Below are 18361 nucleotides of genomic sequence, written 5' to 3' on the forward strand. Positions count from 1 at the left end.
TGAAACGGATCCAGGTAGATAGCTTCATCCAGGGAAGCTGACGTACTACCACACTCTCAACAACCTTCGCTACATAACGAAGGTTGGAGACTGGACAATACTTGGCTAAAGAAGCTGGGTCCAGGGAAGGCTTCTTAAGGAGGGGCCTCACCACTGCCTCCTTCAAGGCAGTGGGAAAGAACCCCTCTCTCAATGAAGTGTTGGTAATTGCCTGGAGCCAGCCTTATGTCACTTCCCGGGAAGCCGAGACTAACCAAGAGGGACATGGGTCCAGCACACAAGTAGTAGCACTGAGTCTCCCCATAATCCTGTCCATGCCATCGGGGGTCACAGGGTCAAACTCATCCCAGAGGGTCTCCACAAGATTCATCCCTATCGACTTGCCCGAATCTATCCAGTCAGAGTCCAAGCCTGTCTGGATCTGAGCTATTTTATCCTGCAGATACTGAACAAATTCTTCAGCCCTACCCTGCAAGGAGTCTTTCCCAGTTCCTTGGTTAAGTAAGGAGTGGGTCACCCTAAACAGGGCGGCTGGGCACTTATCTGTGGACATGATAAGAGCGGGAAAATGTTGCCATTTTGCCGCTTTTATTGTCACTAAGTAGGATTTAATATGAATTCTTACTAGTGTTTGATCAGATTTGGACCGGCTGGCCCTCCAACCACTCTCTAGGCATCTTTTCCGGCATTTAATCTCCTGGAGCTCCTCGGTAAACCAGGGAGCTACCCGGGATCAACACCGGGTCAGAGGCCGCAAAGCCACAACACAATCCAAAGCCCCAGTGGCTGCCCTATCCCAGATTTCCACTAAGGTTTCAGTCAAGTTGTGAGCAAGGGATGCAGGAAAAGTCCCAAGCTCCATCAGGAACCTTTCAGGGTCCATCAGGTACTTGGGGCAAACCATCTAGTCAGTTCCGCCTCCCTGCAGTGAGGGGTAGCAGTATGGAAGTCCAGCCTGATGAGGAAATGATCCGACCATGACAAGGGTTGGATAGAAATATCCCCTAAATCTAGATCATTCATCCACTGCCCAGAGACAAAAATCAGGTCGAGCGTGTGTCCCCCATTATGGGTGGGGTCTTGAATTAACTGAGTTAGGTCAATAGCCATCATGGAAGTCATGAACTCCCAAGCTGACTCAGATGTCTCGTCAATAGAAGGCAGATTGAAATCCCCCAGGATAATAAGCCTGGGGAAATCAATCACCAATACAGCTAACACATTTAGCAGCTCCGGCAGGATCAATGAAACGTAGCAGGGAGACAGGTACGTAACAAAAAGGCCTACCTGGGGGACTTCCGGTTTGGACGGGTCATCTGAAGGAGCTGCTTTTTTAGCAGCTCCAGTCCTGAGATAGCGTTACACTATCTAAACAGCATTCATCAGCTGTTTGACAGATTGATTACCTCTTCTTCGGGCGAAGAAGGAGGGGGTGAGTAGCTGGGCTTGGGAAGTGCTCCTCTAACCTCCCCCAGGAGATAAATCTGGGGTGTGGAAAGTGTGAGCCCCCCTGCAACTCAGCGAACTCCGCATCCGGGACTCATTCTGCTTTTTTGCAGAAACTAAGACACACGTTCGCCCTTTGCTCAACATTTGATTTATATCTGAATCCAAGACAGGCAGAGAAATACCAGAGAACTTAGAACTGTATGTATAATCTTTAACTCCTTCTACTAAATTATGTGATGGAAGATAAAAATGGCGCTGAAGAACTCTAAGGGCGGGACTTTGCTGTAATGCTACAACTACCACAGAACTTAAAATTACATAAAAATCACTAAACCAGCAGTGATTTATTAGCAAGCTACAGAAAAATAATTGGAACAAGCAGCCTGTCTGGACTTATTAATTGGGTCAAAGATAAGATTAACTAAGGAAATGGCTTCAAAGCATGCTAAAATAACAATGGCCTCAAAAAGTGCGGGGAGTTCCCCAGCTCCGACAAGTAAATTACAGTCATTGTTACCCCCCCACCTCGAACCCCATCTGCCTGCTGGAGAACCTTTAACACAAGAAGTATTACAAAGAGTGTTAAATGATGCTTTAAAAGACCATGAAGCCGTGTTAGAAATTAAAATTACCTCCTCCCAATTACCTCCTCTCGACCCATCAGATCTCACAGATTAGGCCTCCTCCGAGTGCCATCTGCCAGCCAGTGCCGGCTGGCAACTACGCGGAGGAGAGCCTTTTCAGTAGCAGCTCCGACCCTCTGGAACGATCTCCCCATGGAGATCCGTACCCTCACCACCCTTCAGACCTTCTGCACAGCCCTCAAGATCTGGCTATCCCGTCAGGCCTGGGGGTAAAGAGTATAATCCGCCCCCACCCGAATGTTGAATGAATGTTGCTCGATTTTAATTATACATTGTGTTATATGTCATTGTATGTTTCCCCTCCCATATAAGTTGTTAGCCGCCCTGAGTCCCCTCAGGGAAAAGGACGGCCTATAAATAAACTTAACTACAACTACTACAACTAAAATACAGGAGAAGATTTCTGCTGCTTTTAAGGAGATCTTGGAAGAGGTTATGGAGTTAGTTCAGATTCGTAACCAAGAAATTAGAGAAGATGTTTCAGAAGCCTTTAAATGCTTATCTGGCTATGTATCTGTATTAGACGAAAAAGTGGAAGATGTTAATGAATCCAATATTAATTTGGAAACTAAAATGGATGCGGTCCAAGGTAAGATTTACGATGCAGAAAATGAAATCACAATGCTGCAGTATAGGCAGATGGAATTTGCTTTAAGAATAAGGGGCCTTAAAGAGAAACATCAAGAAAATCTGAAGGAGATTTTTTCTGAAGCCTTTGACCAACTGATGGGCCGGTGGGCGAGGGGACTTTGACTGGCAAATAGACAAGATGTATCGTGTTAATTCATGGATTGCTAGACAGAAACAACTCCCAAGAGACATTGTAGTGTATTTTGCCACAAGGGATTTGAGAAATTTGATACTACAAGAGTCTTACAAAACCAAGTTGCAGATTGTGGGCCAGGATGTGACAGTTTTGAAGGAATTCCACCCAAAATGTTGAGATCCAGAAAAGACTATGCATTCCTAGTGGAGGAACTTAAGAACCATTAGTTACAGTTCAGATGGGAAGCTCCAGCCGGATTAGTGGTCAATTACCTGGGACAAAGATATTGTCTTAACTCAGTTTGGAAGGCTAGAGATTTTTACAGCAATGTATTAAAGGCTGGTCACCCCCCATCTCCAGGACCCAGACAAAGGGAGCAAGAAGGACAGACGAGACAGCAAGATACTCAAGGATCATTGCAGGTGGACCAAGTTCAGACCCCTCTGGTGGAATTAGAAGGAGCCAAGACAAACTGGAGTGGTCACTAGATGTATGGAACAAGAATTAAAGAAACAACAAGCTCTGCAACAAGCTTACATAGTGGCTAAAGCAGCCACAGATTTCAGCTCCGAAGTGGTGGGAGGAGCTAGGCTGAAAACCAAACTACAAGATTTCGAGATGGCTCTTAAAAAGCTTCAGGGAGCTAAAGATGATAACTAAATTCTTAACCTGGAACATCAATGACTTAAATTCACTGCAGAAAAGGAAGAAAATAAACCATTATTTGAAACAGTTCAAGAATGATATAATTTGCCTGCAAGAAACACATATTAGAACAAATGACCAGAAATATTTGATAAACGCAAGAGTTGGATAACATTTTGTAGCCTCCACCCCAGAGAAGAAAAACGGTATAGTTATATACCTAAGAAATGATATGAAAGCTGATCTAATTGAAGCAGATTCTCAAGGAAGATATATCGCAATAGAACTATTACTAGAAGGGAAAAAGATACTTTTAATAGGAGTATACGCTCCCAATCAATAATAAGATAAATTCTACAAGATACGTCATACCAAGTTAATATAGTGGGACTATAGATCCTTCATACTAATGGGTGACTGGAATGGAGTTTTGGATACCAAGAAAGATAAGAAGGGTCTTTCGCAAAATATTCAAATGAGTGCGAAATTACCTAAGTCTTTCTTTGATATGATGGATAACTTTGAGCTCAGAGATATTTCACAAGAAAGGAATGCCAAAGAACAGAACTCTACATTCTTTTCTTATAGACATCAATCTTTCTCTAGGATTGATTTCATATTAACCACAAATGATTTGCTTTCCAAGGTAAAGAAGATCAAGATATGTTCCAGAGCCTTAACAGATCATAACCTGGTTTGGATGGAATTGAAATATGGGAAGGAATCTAAAAGGGGTTGGAGGTTAAAAGAAATTTTATTTAGATATGAGAGAAATGTCAATGAATGTAAAAAAATGTTGAGAGAATATTTTGTTTTTAATATGAATAAGGATACATCTATGGAAATGGTTTGGGATGCAAGCAAAGCAAAGTGTAAATTTTAAAAAGTTACATAGACATAGACAGGGGAAAAAAAGAAAGGAACTAGAAGAAGAGATTAAGAAGAGTTAATATCAAACCCAGGAGACAAGAAGATAAAAAAGAGGCAATTGCCTTATTACGAGCGCAATTCAATATGCTGATGTCAGATCAGGTGGCTACTAACTTGTTATATGCCAAACATAATATTTTTTGCAATGCAAATAAGCCCGGTAGATGGTTAGCATACATGACCAGGAAGAAACAAAAATCTCGTAACATACAAAAAATTTATTACAAAGGTAAAGAGGTTTATCAACAGGACATGATCCCAAAGGCCTTCCTTGAATTTTTTACAGGACTATACATGGGTGATAAAATACAAGGCTTAGATATAGATAGATACTTGGACAAAGAAAAAATACCTATAGTAAAGGATGAGCAAAGGGAGAGATTGAATCAACCAATAACTTCGGGGGAAATCCTCTAGGTAATTAAACAGTTAAAGGCTGGGAAAGCACTGGGCACAGATGGCTTGACAGCGGTTTACTATAAAAATTTACAATTAGAAATGGTAGAACCTCTTAAGGAATTATTTAGCAAAATCCAAATGAAAGGGAAGGTACCTCCATCTTGGAGAACTGCTTTTATATCCTTGATACCCAAAGAAGATCAAGATCTTAGTCAGCCAAAAAATTATAGCCTATAGTATTACTCAACACAGATTATACATTTTTTGCTAAAATACTAGCAAATAGGTTGATGTTGGTTACTCAGCAACTGATTCACAATGATCAAACTAGTTTTATACAAGGGAGACAAATGAGAAGTAATGTAAGACAAATTGTTAATATTGGAGTATTTGGGAAAGAATAACCAAGTCCCTGCAGCGCTTATATTTCTAGATGCAGAGAAAGCATTTGATCGAGTTAATTGGCAATTTTTAATGAAAACAATGCAAAAGATGCAAATTGGAGAGTATTTTCTACAATCAATCAACGCAATATAACAGGAACAAACAGCACAAATTATAGTCAATGAGAGTTTAACAGAATCTTTTAAAATCGAGAAAGGTACAAACAGGGTTGCCCCCTATCACCATTATTGTTTATTATAACCTTGGAGTTATTGCTGAATAAAATACAGGGGTCAGAAGATTTACAGGGAATTAAGATTAGGCACTACGAATATAGATTATGAGCATTTGCGGACGACTTGTTATAACTTTAACCCAACCAGGGAAATCTACTAAGGCCTTAATGAATACGATTAATCAATATAACCAAGTATCAGGGTTTAAAATAAATCTAGGGAAAACAAAGATGTTAGTTAAAAATATGAACACTAATCAAAGGGAAGAATTAGAAAGAATAACAGGATGTGAGATAGTTAAAAAGGTTAAATACTTAGGAGTTTATATTACAACTTCAAATGGGAAGCTATATAAATAGAATTATGAACCATTATGGCATAAAATACAGGTAGAGATGAAAAATTGGGAAAAAACTACAATTATCTTTGTTGGGAAGGATAGCAGCAGTGAAAATGAATGTCTTGCCTAAGTTCTTATTTCTTTTTCAAATGATACCAGATGTCAGCCTCTGTTTTGCTGCTTGCTTTCGGTTGCCATTGAAAAGGGGAGGAAGGGGCATTGTTTGTGGGTTGCGAAGTGTCAGCACTGGAGAGACTGAATAAAGGGAGGTGTTCTCACCATCAACTGCGCATGCTGCAGATAAAGGATTGCCGCCCAGACCAACTGTCCGGCATACCAGCCTGATGATGTTTTTTGAAGATGTCTCCCACATGATACCTGTGGGGTGTACTGATTGGACTATGGACTAAGGTTACCAGGGGGAGGGGAGTTGGGTCACATATTGATATCTATGATTATGCATGCTTTTGCCTCAGACCTCACTTTGCTTAGCTACTATCTACTCATGACCAGTAAAAGTACTCTTAATTCTGCAAAATGGAGTTGAGTGGTTTTGTTCTTGGTTACTGAGTGAAGCAGCCATTGACATTAAGTGAGGTCTGAGACACATACTCATCCTGGAGCTGATAACTCCTGAGGGGAGTGCAGCCAATTCCTACACCACCACCCCTGGAACATGTCCCAGCAAGGCAGTGACCAGGGGGAGAATGAGGAGAGCCTCATGAAACAAATTGTAGAGGCTTGGAAAAGGAAACATTCCAGTTGTGACCCTGGAAAAGAAGTGGACAGATTTCTCTGCCTGAGAGAGGCCAGGGGACAATAAAATGATTTATGGTCCTTCCTCAGGCAGCTGTGGAATTTCATGCAACAGTTTGGAAACATAATTTTCATTGAAGAAGGCAAGGTAAGAAAACTTGCTACGCCTACAAACAAAAGCTAAATTTACATCCCTTAATCAGGGAAACAAGAACTGTGTAAATGGGGGGGGGGTCCCAAATTGCAGCTCTGCTATGACTTGTCTGTGGAGATGGGAAGTGATTTAGTCCATGACAATTATAGTGAAGATAGTGGGAGAGAGAAGGCTACCCCACCAAAATCCCTGCAAGGAGCTCCAAATGAAGGGAAAAGTGGCACTGCAAGCAAACCCAGTTTTCTCATTCCCAAACTGAGCCCAAATACAAATACACACGGTCTCCAACCTTGTATTCCCTTTCCTTAGTCCTCTTCTTGTCAGCTTGTTTCTTGTGTGCCCGATGAGCAGCATCCAATGCCTTGTAAGCCAGATTTTGCGGAGTTCGTCACTCCATTCTGAAAGGGATAGGACTTGTGGTTTTTCTCGTGGCACCTCTGGAATAGGTACAAAATCATGACCAAACACTACTTTAAATGATGTAAAACCCGTACTGCTGTGCACCGAGTTGTTGTAGGCCACTTCAACATGAGGTAACAACTCAACCCAATTATCTTGCTGATAATTAATGAAACACCGGAGGTACTGTTCCAAAACAGAATTAGTCCTTTCACAAGCTCCATTAGTCTGTGGATGGTGGGTGGAGCTTAGCCCCTGGGAGGAGCCAATCAACTTTAAAAACTTCTTCCAAAGTAAGGAGGTGAACTGAAACCCCCTATCAGAGATCATGCAGTCTGGTACACCATGCAGGCGATATACATGTGTAATAAACATTTTAGCCAAGGATTTAGCTGACGGGATTTTGGAACACGGAACAAAATGAACTTGTTTGGAAAACAAGTCTGTAACGACCCAAATCACAGTATTTCCTTGACTTTCAGGTAATTCAACCATGAAATCCATAGATATATCTTTCCAAGGTGCCTCCGGACAGGCCACGCCCTGGAGGAGGCCCGGGGTTTCCCTGGTGGGCACTTCGCAGCAGCACATGTGGGGCAACTGGCCACATAGGACTCAAAGTCCTTCTTCAATGATGGCACCAAAATTGTCTTTTAATGAGATGCAGAGTTTTAATAAATCCAAAATGGCTTGCCATGCGTGAGTGAGGGCCCGTTGCAGAACCAAAAATTCTAATGGCAGCAGGAACATACAATTTAGCCCCTATCCAAGGTAGACCATCTTTCATGGTACACTCATTGGAATGCCGTTTAAACCACTCATCGGACTCAAGGTTTTCCTTGAGTTTGGAGACAAGGTCCTTTGTGACCTCAAAATTTGAACTCTGTGGCTTCTGGTGACCACCAGAGCAGTGAGATTCTTCGCTGGGATGACTGGGTGAACCACACTGAGCTTTGAGCTGTTGTATTGAGGGAGTCTAGATAGAGCATCTGCCATAAAGTCCTTCCCCCCTGGGATATACTTTAAAGTGAAATCAAACCTGTTAAAATGTTGTGCCCATCTCATCTGTTTGGGGGATAATTTTTGGGGAGTTTTTAACGCCTCCAAATTCTTATGGTCAGTCCACACCTCAAAAGGGTGTTTTGCTCCCTCCAAGAAATGTCGCCAGGTCATCAAAGCCCACCTGACTGCAAAAGCCTCCTTTTCTTATATAGCCCATCGTCTCTCTGTCTCCGTCAGCTTTCGAGAGGTGTAAGCGCAAGGTTGTAGCTTTCCATCATCATTTGTTTGTAGCAATACTGCCCCCACTGCAACGTCTCTTGCATCCACCTGGACCACAAATGGCGAATCCATGTCTGGGTGTTTCAAAACAAGTTCAGCTGCAAATAGTCATTTAAGTTTTTAAAATGCGGCTTGACACTCCATAGTCCAATTTAAGGGCTTTCCTGGTCTAGGTTTGGCCTCCCCTTTTGATTTCAGGAGGTTCGTAATAGGGAGGGCAATGTTGGCGATCGAGAGAATAAATTGACGATAAAAATTTGCAAATCTCAAAAAACTTTGCAATTGTTTGCGGGTACGGGGGGGGTGCCCACTCAGTGACAGCTTGGACCTTTGCGGGGTCCATTTCGATGCCATCATGGGAGATGTGATACCCAAGGTAGTCAATTTTTTTCCTGATGAAATTCACATTTAGACAATTTTACATATAGCTCTGCTGCCCAGAGTTTTTTTAGCACTGACCAGACCAATTTCACGTGTTCTTCACGTGTTTCTGTGTAAATAAGGATGTCATCAAGAGAGACCATCACACCTTTGTAGAGGTGGTCATGCAAAACGTCATTAATCAATTGCATGAAAACAGCTGGTGCCCCCTGTAGGCCACATGGCAGTACCCGGAATTGAAAACAACCAAGAGGGCAGTTGAATGCAGTCTTCCACTCATCACCCTCCTTAATTCTGACTCTGTAGTAGGCTTCCCACAGGTCTAATTTTGTGAAAAAATTTCCTTTACCCAACTGCGCTAGCATGTCCTTCATTAGTGGCAACGGGATAGTTCTGAATAGGGATAGCGTTCAGATTTTTATAATTGACCACCAAGCAGAAGGAGCCATCTTTCTTTTCTCTGAACATAACAGGGGCAGCCACCTGGGGCCTAGCAGGCTCAGTGAAACCTCTCTGCAAATTTTTGTCAATAAACTTTCTTAACTTATCCATTTCACAAGGGGTCATTGAATAAATCTGAAGTTTCGGAAGTTTGACTCCGGGAAGGATATCAATGCTGCAATCAGTGGCATGGTGGGAGGGCAATTTATCAAATGATTTTTCACTGAAAACAACTTTCAGGTCCAAATATTCTTTTGGGATTTTCTCCTCCCCTTCAATTTTTTCTTGCCCCCTGGCTGCTAGTTTGGGGTAAACGTTACACTGTTTGGGGTCCCCTCTCCTTTAGGGGGTGTAGCAGAACAGTTACTCTGCTTGGGAGCCTCCCCCTTTCCTTCAGGGGGTGTAGCAGATCGGATGCGTATCCACCCTTTCCTCCAATTGATGTGTGGATTCAATTTACGCAGCCAGGGTAAGCCCAATATAAGAGGCCGATCCATTCCTGGGGCCACAATAAAACTTATTGACTCTTGGTGAGTTCCCATCCACATGTCTATTGGCTCAGTCACAAAATGGGCCAGACTCCTTCCAACTATCGAGCCATCCAACTAGCAAAAAGCAATAGGGACCTTCAAGGTTTTTAGTCTTAGGCCCAATTTTTCCACTACTTCGGGGCTAACCATGCAATGTGTGCAACCCGAATCTAAAAGAGCCAGCATATTTTCTTGCGCTCCAGTAGAGGGCACTTTAAGTTTCACTGGGATAGTTATGGGCCCTGATCGGGAGCTTACTAGATGATCGTCATGTGTTTCGGTTTCACTTTCCTCTGACGAAGAGGGTGATTTCTCTCTCCCTGGGGCAGGGTGGGATTTGGGACAAACCTCCAATGCCTTCATGGCGGTCTCCCTCTTCCCCTCCAGGAGGTTTCTCTGGCCTCCTGTCCCCCCTAATAGAGGGCCTTGGGCTCAGTTTGGGGATGAGAAAACTGGGTTTGCTTGCAGTTTCCCTTCATTTGGAGCTCCTTGCGGGGATTTTGGTGGGGTAGCCTTCTCTCTCTCACTATCTTCGCTATAATTATCATGGACTAAATCACTTCTCATCTCCACAGCCAAGTCATAGCACAGCTGCAATTTGGGAGCCCCCCCCCCGTTTACACAGTTCTTGTTTCCCTGATTAAGGGATGTAAATTTAGCTTTTGTTTGTAGCCCCGTGAGCAGATCATCAAAGTATTTATTCAAAGCAGCCATAAATTTTTTATAGTCTCTCAGTAGGGGGGGTTCAGCATCATATAGCAGTAGACTTATATACCGCTTCATAGGGCTTTCAGCCCTCTCTAAGCGGTTTACAGAGAGTCAGCATATTGCCCCCAACAATCTGGGTCCTCATTTTACCCACCTCGGAAGGATGGAAGGCTGAGTCAACCCTGAGCCGGTGAGATTTGAACCGCTGAACTGCTGATCTAGCAGTAGCCTGCAGTGGGGCCTCCATCCCAACAGCTGCCTTACTTTCCCAAGGCATAGCAAGTTTTCGTACCTTGCCTTCTTCAATGAAAAATACATTTCCAAACTGTTGCATGAAATTCCACAGCTGCCTGAGGAAGGACCATAAATTGTTTTATTGTCCCCTGGCCTCTCTCAGGTAGAGAAATCTGTCCACTTCTTTTCCAGGGTCACAACTGGAATGTTTCCTTTTCCAAGCCTCTACAATTTGTTTCATGAGGCTCTCCTCATTCTCCCCCTGGTCGCTGCCTTGCTGGGACATGTTCCGTGTGTGTGTGTGTAGGAATTGGCTGCACTCCCCTCGGTAGTTATCAGCTCCGGGATGAGTGCGTGTCTGAGACCTCGCTTAATGTCAATGGCTGCTTCAATCAGTAACCAACAAAGAAACCACTCAACTCCATTTTGCAGAATTAAGAGTACTTTTACTGGTCATGAGTAGATAGTAGCTAAGCAAAGCGAGGTCTGAGGCAAAAGCACGCGTAATCATAGATATCAATATGTGACCCAACCCCCTCCCCCTGGTAACCTTAGTCCATAGTCCAATCAGTACACCCCACAGGTATCATGTGGGAGACACCTTCAAAAAACATTATCAGGCTGGTATGCCGGACAGTTGGTCTGGGTGGCAATCTTTTATCTGCAGCATACGCAGTACACGGTGAGAACACCTCCTTTTATTCAGTCTCTCCAGTGCTTACACCTATTTATTTATTTATTATTAAAATTCATATGCCGCCCACTCCCGAAGGACTCCCCACCCACAAACAATGCCCCCTCCTCCCCATTTCAATGGCAGCCAAAAACAAGCAGCAAAACAGAGGCTGACAGAAGTATACTGTGAAAAGCAATTGGCATTGATTTTTCTAGATGCCCAGAAAGCCTTTGATAATGTAAATTGGCAATTTATGATGCAATAATTAAAGTGATTGGACTTTGGCAAAAAAAAATTATAAATATGATCAAGGCAATTTAGACAACAAAGAGAGCAAAAGTGATTGTGAATGGGGATGTGACAGAGAATTTTTATATTAAAAAGGGGCAAGACAAGAATGCCTATTGTCTCCACTGCTACTTAAACTAACATTAGAAATGTTAATTAGAAATATTAGGCAGGATCCAAAAATAAAAGAAATGGAAATAAAAAAGGAAAGTATAAATTATAAGCATTTACAGATGACCTGTTTTTTATATTAGAAGAACCATTAGAAACCAACCCCAAACTAATAAGTAAAATAGAGGAGTAGGGAGAAGTTGCAGGACTGGTTTAGGTTTAGGTTTAGGTTTATTAGCATTTGTAGGCCGCCCTTTTCCCTGAGGGGACTCAGGGCGGCTCACAGAAAACCAGGGAGAGGGGAATACAACATTAAGACAACAACATATAATAAAATAGTAAGCAACATCCATTCATCATTCGGGCGGGGTAGCGATTCTTATCCCCAGGCCTGACGGGCGAGCCAGTTCTTCAAGGCTATGCGGAAGGCCTGGACGGTGGAGAGGGTACGAATCTCCACGGGGAGCTCGTTCCAAAGGGTCGGGGCTACTGCTGAGAAGGCCCTCCTCCTTGTAGTTGCCAGCCGACACTGGCTGGCCGATGGGATGCGGAGGAGGCCTAATCTATGAGATCTTATAGGTCGTAGGGAGGTAATTGGCAGAAGGCGGTCTCTCAAGTATCCAGATCCACTGCCATGTAGGGCTTTATGGGTGATTAATAGCACCTTGAAGCGCATCCGGAGATCGACAGGTAGCCAGCGCAGCTCGCGGAGGATAGGTGTTATGCGGGTGAATCTGGGTGCACCCGCAATCACTCGCGCGGCTGCGTTCTGCACTAGCTGAAGTCGCCGGATGCTCCTCAAGGGCAGCCCCATGTAGAGCACATTGCAGTATTCCAGCCTAGAGATCACAAGGGCCCGAGTGACTGTTGTGAGGGCCTCCCGGTTCAGGTAGGGTCGCAACTGGCGCACCAGGCGTACCTGGGCGAATGCCCCCCTGGTCACAGCCGTTAAATGGTGGTCGAATGACAGCTGTGGATCCAGGAGGACTCCCAAGTTGCGGACCCTCTCTGAGGGGTGTAGAATTTGACCCCCCAGCCTGAGTGTTGGAATATTGGCCAAATCTTTGGGAGGGAAACACAACAGCCACTCGGTCTTTTCTGGGTTGAGCACAAGCTTGTTAACCCTCATCCAGTCCATAACGGCTTCAAGACCCCGGCCCATCACGTCAACCGCTTCATTGATTTGGCATGGGGCGGACAGATACAGTTGAGTATCGTCCGCATATTGATGGTATCTAATCCCGTGCCTGCGGATGATCTCTCCCAGCGGTTTCATGTAGATGTTGAATAGTAGGGGGGATAAGACCGAACCCTGCGGCACCCCATAATTTAGGGGCCTTGGGGACGATCTCTCCCCTCCCACTAACACCGACTGCGACCTGTCCGAGAGGTAGGAGGAGAACCACCGTAGCACGGTGCCTCCCACTCCCACCTCCCGCAGTCGTCGCAGAAGGATACCATGGTCGATGGTATCGAAAGCCGCTGAGAGGTCAAGGAGGACCAGGATGGAGGGATGTCCTTCATCTCTGGCTCTCCAAAGATCATCCATCAATGCGACCAAAGTGGTTTCTGTGCTGTAACCGGGTCTGAAGCCTGACTGGAAGGGGTCTAGATAGTTTGCTTCCTCCAAGGACCGTTGGAGCTGGAAGGCCACCACCTTCTCAACAACCTTCCCCAAAAAGGGAAGGTTGGAGACCGGACGATAACTGTTGAGGACAGCTGGATCCAAGGATGGTTTCTTCAGGAGGGGTCTCACCACCGCCGCTTTCAGTGCGGCGGGGAAGTTCCCCTCCCGAAGGGAGGCGGTTACAACCGCCTGGATCCAGCCTCGTGTCACCTCACTGCAGTTAACAACCAGCCATGAGGGACACGGATCCAGAACACAGGTGGAGGAACTTACAGCTCTCATGGCCTTGTCCACATCCCCGGGGGTAACGTCCTGAAACTCAACCCAGAGCTGTTCCCCTTGATCCCCCTGTGCCTCGGCTGGAACTGCAGGTGTGGAGTCCAAGTCCGACCGAAACCGAGCAATTTTGTCCGCTAAGAATTGGGCATATTCTTCAGCTCTGCCCTGCAGGGGTTCCCCCGTCTCCCTTTTGTTCAATAGGGAGCGGGTTATCCTGAACAGGGCGGCTGGGCGGGACTCAGCGGATGCGACCAGGGTGGCTATGTGCGATCTTTTTGCTGCCCTAAGTGCCCTAGTATATTCCCTGGTGCAGGTGGTTACCATTGCTCGGTTCGATTCGGACTTATCGGACCTCCAACGGTGCTCTAGGCATCTCCTCCGGCGCTTCATCTCCCGGAGCTCCTCGGTAAACCAAGGGGGTCTCCGGGATCCGCCGCCTCGGAGGAGCCGCAGTGGCGCAATCCGGTCGAGGGCCTCTGACGCTGCCAAGTGCCACGCAGCAGCCAGAGTCTCCACCGGACTGTGGGCGAAAGTGTCAGGAATAACCCCAAGCTCTGTCTGGAACCTTGATGGTTCCATAAGACGCCTGGGGCGGAACCACCTGGTCGGTTCCTCCTCCCTACAGTGGGGGTTTGGCCTCCGGAAGTCGAGCCTCAGTAGGCAATGGTCTGACCACGACAGGGGTATGATGTCGCTCCCCCTCAGACCAAGATCGTAAATCCACTGCTCCGAGAGAAATACAAGGTCAAGCATGTGTCCCGCTGAGTGGGTTGGGCCTCGAATTACTTGGGTCAAGCCCATGGCTGTCATGGAAGCCATGAACTCCTGCGCCCCATCAGAGTTTTCACCGAGCGATGGCAAGTTAAAAGTCCCCCAGGACCATCAACCTAGGGAACTCAACTGCCAGCTCGGCTACCGACTCGAGGAGCGAGGGGAGGGCTGCTGCAACGCTGTTGGGAGGCAGGTACGTTAGCAGCAACCCCACTTGACCCTTGAGGTCCAACTTTAACAGCAAAGACTCACACCCGACAATCTCCGGAGCAGGGACCCTACGAGGAACTAACGACTCCCGGATAACGGCGGCCACACCCCCACCCCTTCCCTGGGCTCTCGGCTGATGCAGCACCTGAAATCCTTCTGGGCACAGCTCTACAAGGGGGACTCCTCCCTCTGGGCCCAGCCAGGTTTCAGTAATACATGCCAGGTCTGCCCTCTCGTCTAAAATTAAGTCCCGGACGAGAGGAGCTTTATGGACAACAGACCTGGCATTTAGCGACAGCAGCCTGAGACCAGGGTCCTGACTACTTACGCCATCTGGTCTCGGAGTGGGACTCCCAGGGCCGGAAGGAGGGATCTCTGTAATGTAGCGAACCCTCCTTCCCCGGTAATGGCCTGCCCTGAAGTCCCCGCCGTATCTGCCCCTCCCTGTTACGACCGCAATACCCCGACCCTCTCCCGTGTCTCTGGTCCCCTCAACCACCCCTATAGCCCCCGCAACTCCCGGCAGGTCCTCCGAATCACACATACTCATACACTCCCCCAAACAGTCCCCACGTAATAGTTAAAAAACACAAAATTTACAACAATATAATCATAAAAGTGGGACATTCATTCATCTCATACGTACCTCATGCATAGCCCATACAAAGAAAGAAGAAAAAGATGAAAGCAAAGAAAGAGTGAGAGTTAAAATAGTTGCGCAATTGATTAAAAAGTTTTTAAAGTGCGAGTTCAGTTTGTTGCCATCAACTGTCCATCCACAGCCCAGACCAAGGTTTCCTTCTGGGGATAGGCACCAGTAGTAATGATGGTAATAGTCAGGGCTAAGACAGACAGGCACATAGGGCCTAGGTCTATAGGTGAGGGAAATCTGGTAAGCAGAGTCCGAGGCGGCAGGGAACCAATGTTGGTAAGAAGGCAGCGTTGATGGAAAGAGCAGCGTCGAAAAATAAGGCAGCGTTGGTAAAGGAAACAATGTTGGAACAGGGGGTTATGTTGCTGGAAAGGGTAGTAACGGTACCAGTAGCAGCATTGGTAGAAGGGACAGTATTGGTAAGGGGAGCAATGTTGTTGAAAGCACTGGTGTCACTGTAAAGCTGAGTTCAATATGGAGGAGGGGGGGAGGCATCCGGAAAAGGCTCCAGCTACGGCACACCCAATCAGCCGCCCGCTTCGCCAAGGCCGGACCAAGCCCCCGTTTGAATTCCCCAACTCTAAACAACGATGATAAATAATCAGCCCAGTCAGAGTCACCATAAATTCCCCAAACTCTCCGTGCTGTCCACCAAGCTGTTCGCCAGGCTTCAGAGTTTGTAGAAAAGGGGCCGAAAAGCCCCGCCGTTGCTGAAGCCGCCGCGAAATGCCCTCAATCGTCTCCGCTCCCAGTGCCACCGTGAGACCGCTATACTCGCCGCCAAGGGTGCCCAGCCGCTGCCGAGGCCGCCGAAGCCGCCGCGGAACGCCCTCCGTCGCCTCCGCTTCCACCATGTCCATGCGGCCGCTGCCGCTGCGGCCGCTGCGCTCACCGGCAAGGTCTAAAGCCCGCGATCGGCAAAAGGCGTTGATTTCCCTCCATTCATGGCCCGTACAGGTCCTCCGAATTCCTATCATCCCGGGGGACCCTGGCAAAGGCGGTAAAAGGCTGATTCCACGGGCTCCCGAAGCTTTTTTCCGTCAAGTTTTCTGCGACGAAGGAGCCCTGGCCGCCATTCTGATTCTCGCGCATGCGCAATTGCTGAAAACAAATAAAGAAAAAATATTAGTCAAAAACTATTAAGCAGAAAAATGAATTGACAAAGAAGATAGATCTTCAGATAGTACTGAAAGTGAAATATTTAGGAATTCACTTAATAGCAAGATGTGCAACAATTAAAGATGATAATTATACAAAGTTAATGCAGAAAATTAAACTGGATTTGGAGAAATGGAAGAATCTACAACTTTCAATGATAGGAAGAATAGCTATTATAAAATGAATATATTGCCAAAACTACTTTTTTTTATTCCAAACAATACTGGTAAAACTAGAGAAAAAATATTTTGAGGAAGTAAATAAAATAATTTTGAAATACATCAGGCAAGGGAAAAAAAGCAAGAATAAGATTGAAAATGCTACAGGAGTTAGGGTTAGGGTTAGGGTCTAAATGCAATGGGGGTTTTGGGCTAACAGACTGGGAGTTGTATTACGCGGCATCTGTGATTACATGGGTGAAAGATTGGATAAACCTGAGACATAGAAGATTGTTGTTACTGGAGGGCCATCATCTTCAATTAGGGTGGCATACTTTTCTGTGGTATGGAAGGAATAGGACTTCCTGGGCGGGACTTACTGATGGTAGCAGCTAAACACAGCTGCTCCCATATTACCAGTGGTGTTATCTGTTAAGATGATCATCCATCAGACATCTGACAGACACCTTCCTCTTCAGGAAAAGAAGGGAAAGGAGAGAAGTTTTGTCAAGCAAATGCCTTTCTGATCTTTGCAGCTTTTGTGTCTGAACTGCTCCGCGCTGGAAATCTCCGACTGTCTTGCAGCCCCAAGTAAGATTCCCTCCCACTCAGTTAAAAGATTGATTTATCTGATTCCAAAACTAGCAGAATTCGTATGCGAGATCATTAATTGTCTATTTAAATCTAGCTTCTTTGCTACAAAATCCTCTTCCATTACTTTACATACTTAAAGAAGTGTCTAAAATGGCGACGAGCCAGTTGAATTGCTGACTAATATTGTTTATCTAATTAAACGGAGTCTCAAAACTTCAAAGAAAGGGAGGGAATTTCGCTTCACAGTCGGCCAACAGATCTTTACTAATTAGTTTCACTTTCAAAGTTTTAAAAGACTCTTTGCTAATATAGAGACATTCCAAACAGAGGTGAATATGCTGAACTGTTTCGTTACAATGCTAACTTTTTGAAACCTTCTGCAAACTTTCTGCAAAAAGGGAGGAACAGTCGGCTAGCAGTATTTTATTAATTAGTTTCACTTCTCTGAAGAGTTTACAAGACTTCCCTCTTATCAACTTTGCTAATATATATTTCTGATATAGAGAAGTCCAAAATGGCGCTGAATATGCCGAGCTGCTTTGTTACAATGCCCTTTTGAAAAATCCTTAAGAACAAACAAAGGGGTGACTTAATACTTTTTTTTCTCGTAAGCTGCACAGCGGGCCAGTAGAGTTTGATTAATTGCTTGAAGATAAGACATAATGGCATCAAAATTAAATCCTGGGCTGAAACTTCCTCCTAGAAGCACATCCCCCATACCTGGCACAAAGTTGCAGCTTCCACCCTCTATGCCCCCTACTGGAGATTTGCTAACGAAAGAACTTTTTTTGGAAACTTTTAGAGAATTTAGAGAGCAGAATTTAGAAACTTTCAGAGAATTCAGAGAGGAGTTAAAGAACGAGATAAAAGAGTTTAAGGCGGACTTATATGATAAGGTTGATACTAGGATTGCCAAAATAAATGATGATATGCTGGGACTTGTAACTGTATTGACAGAACATGTTTCTGGAATGGAAGATAATCTAGAGGTTCTTAATGAAGCTAACACCAATTTGACATCCAAAACTGAAGTGGTGCAACAAAAAGTTGAAAACGCTGAAAACAAATTATTATGATACAGTACAGACAGATGGAGCTTGCATTAAGAGTCAGGGGGCTGCGCGAAGACAAACAGGAGAACTTGAAACAGATTTTTTCAG

At 45.2% G+C, this 18361-nt stretch overlaps 1 protein-coding gene across 1 annotated transcript in view; it reads left to right on the top strand.

Moving 5' to 3' along the window:
• The window catches only part of STAC (SH3 and cysteine rich domain), a 247224-nt gene that overhangs the window by 34964 nt on the left and 193899 nt on the right, over positions 1-18361 (top strand). The gene's annotated exons all lie outside the window — the stretch shown is intronic.

Source organism: Thamnophis sirtalis, unplaced genomic scaffold, assembly GCF_051295495.1.
Source record: "Thamnophis sirtalis isolate CommonGarterSnake01/CBP01778 unplaced genomic scaffold, rThaSir2_p1.2 scaffold_4, whole genome shotgun sequence".
Taxonomy (NCBI): domain Eukaryota; kingdom Metazoa; phylum Chordata; class Lepidosauria; order Squamata; family Natricidae; genus Thamnophis; species Thamnophis sirtalis.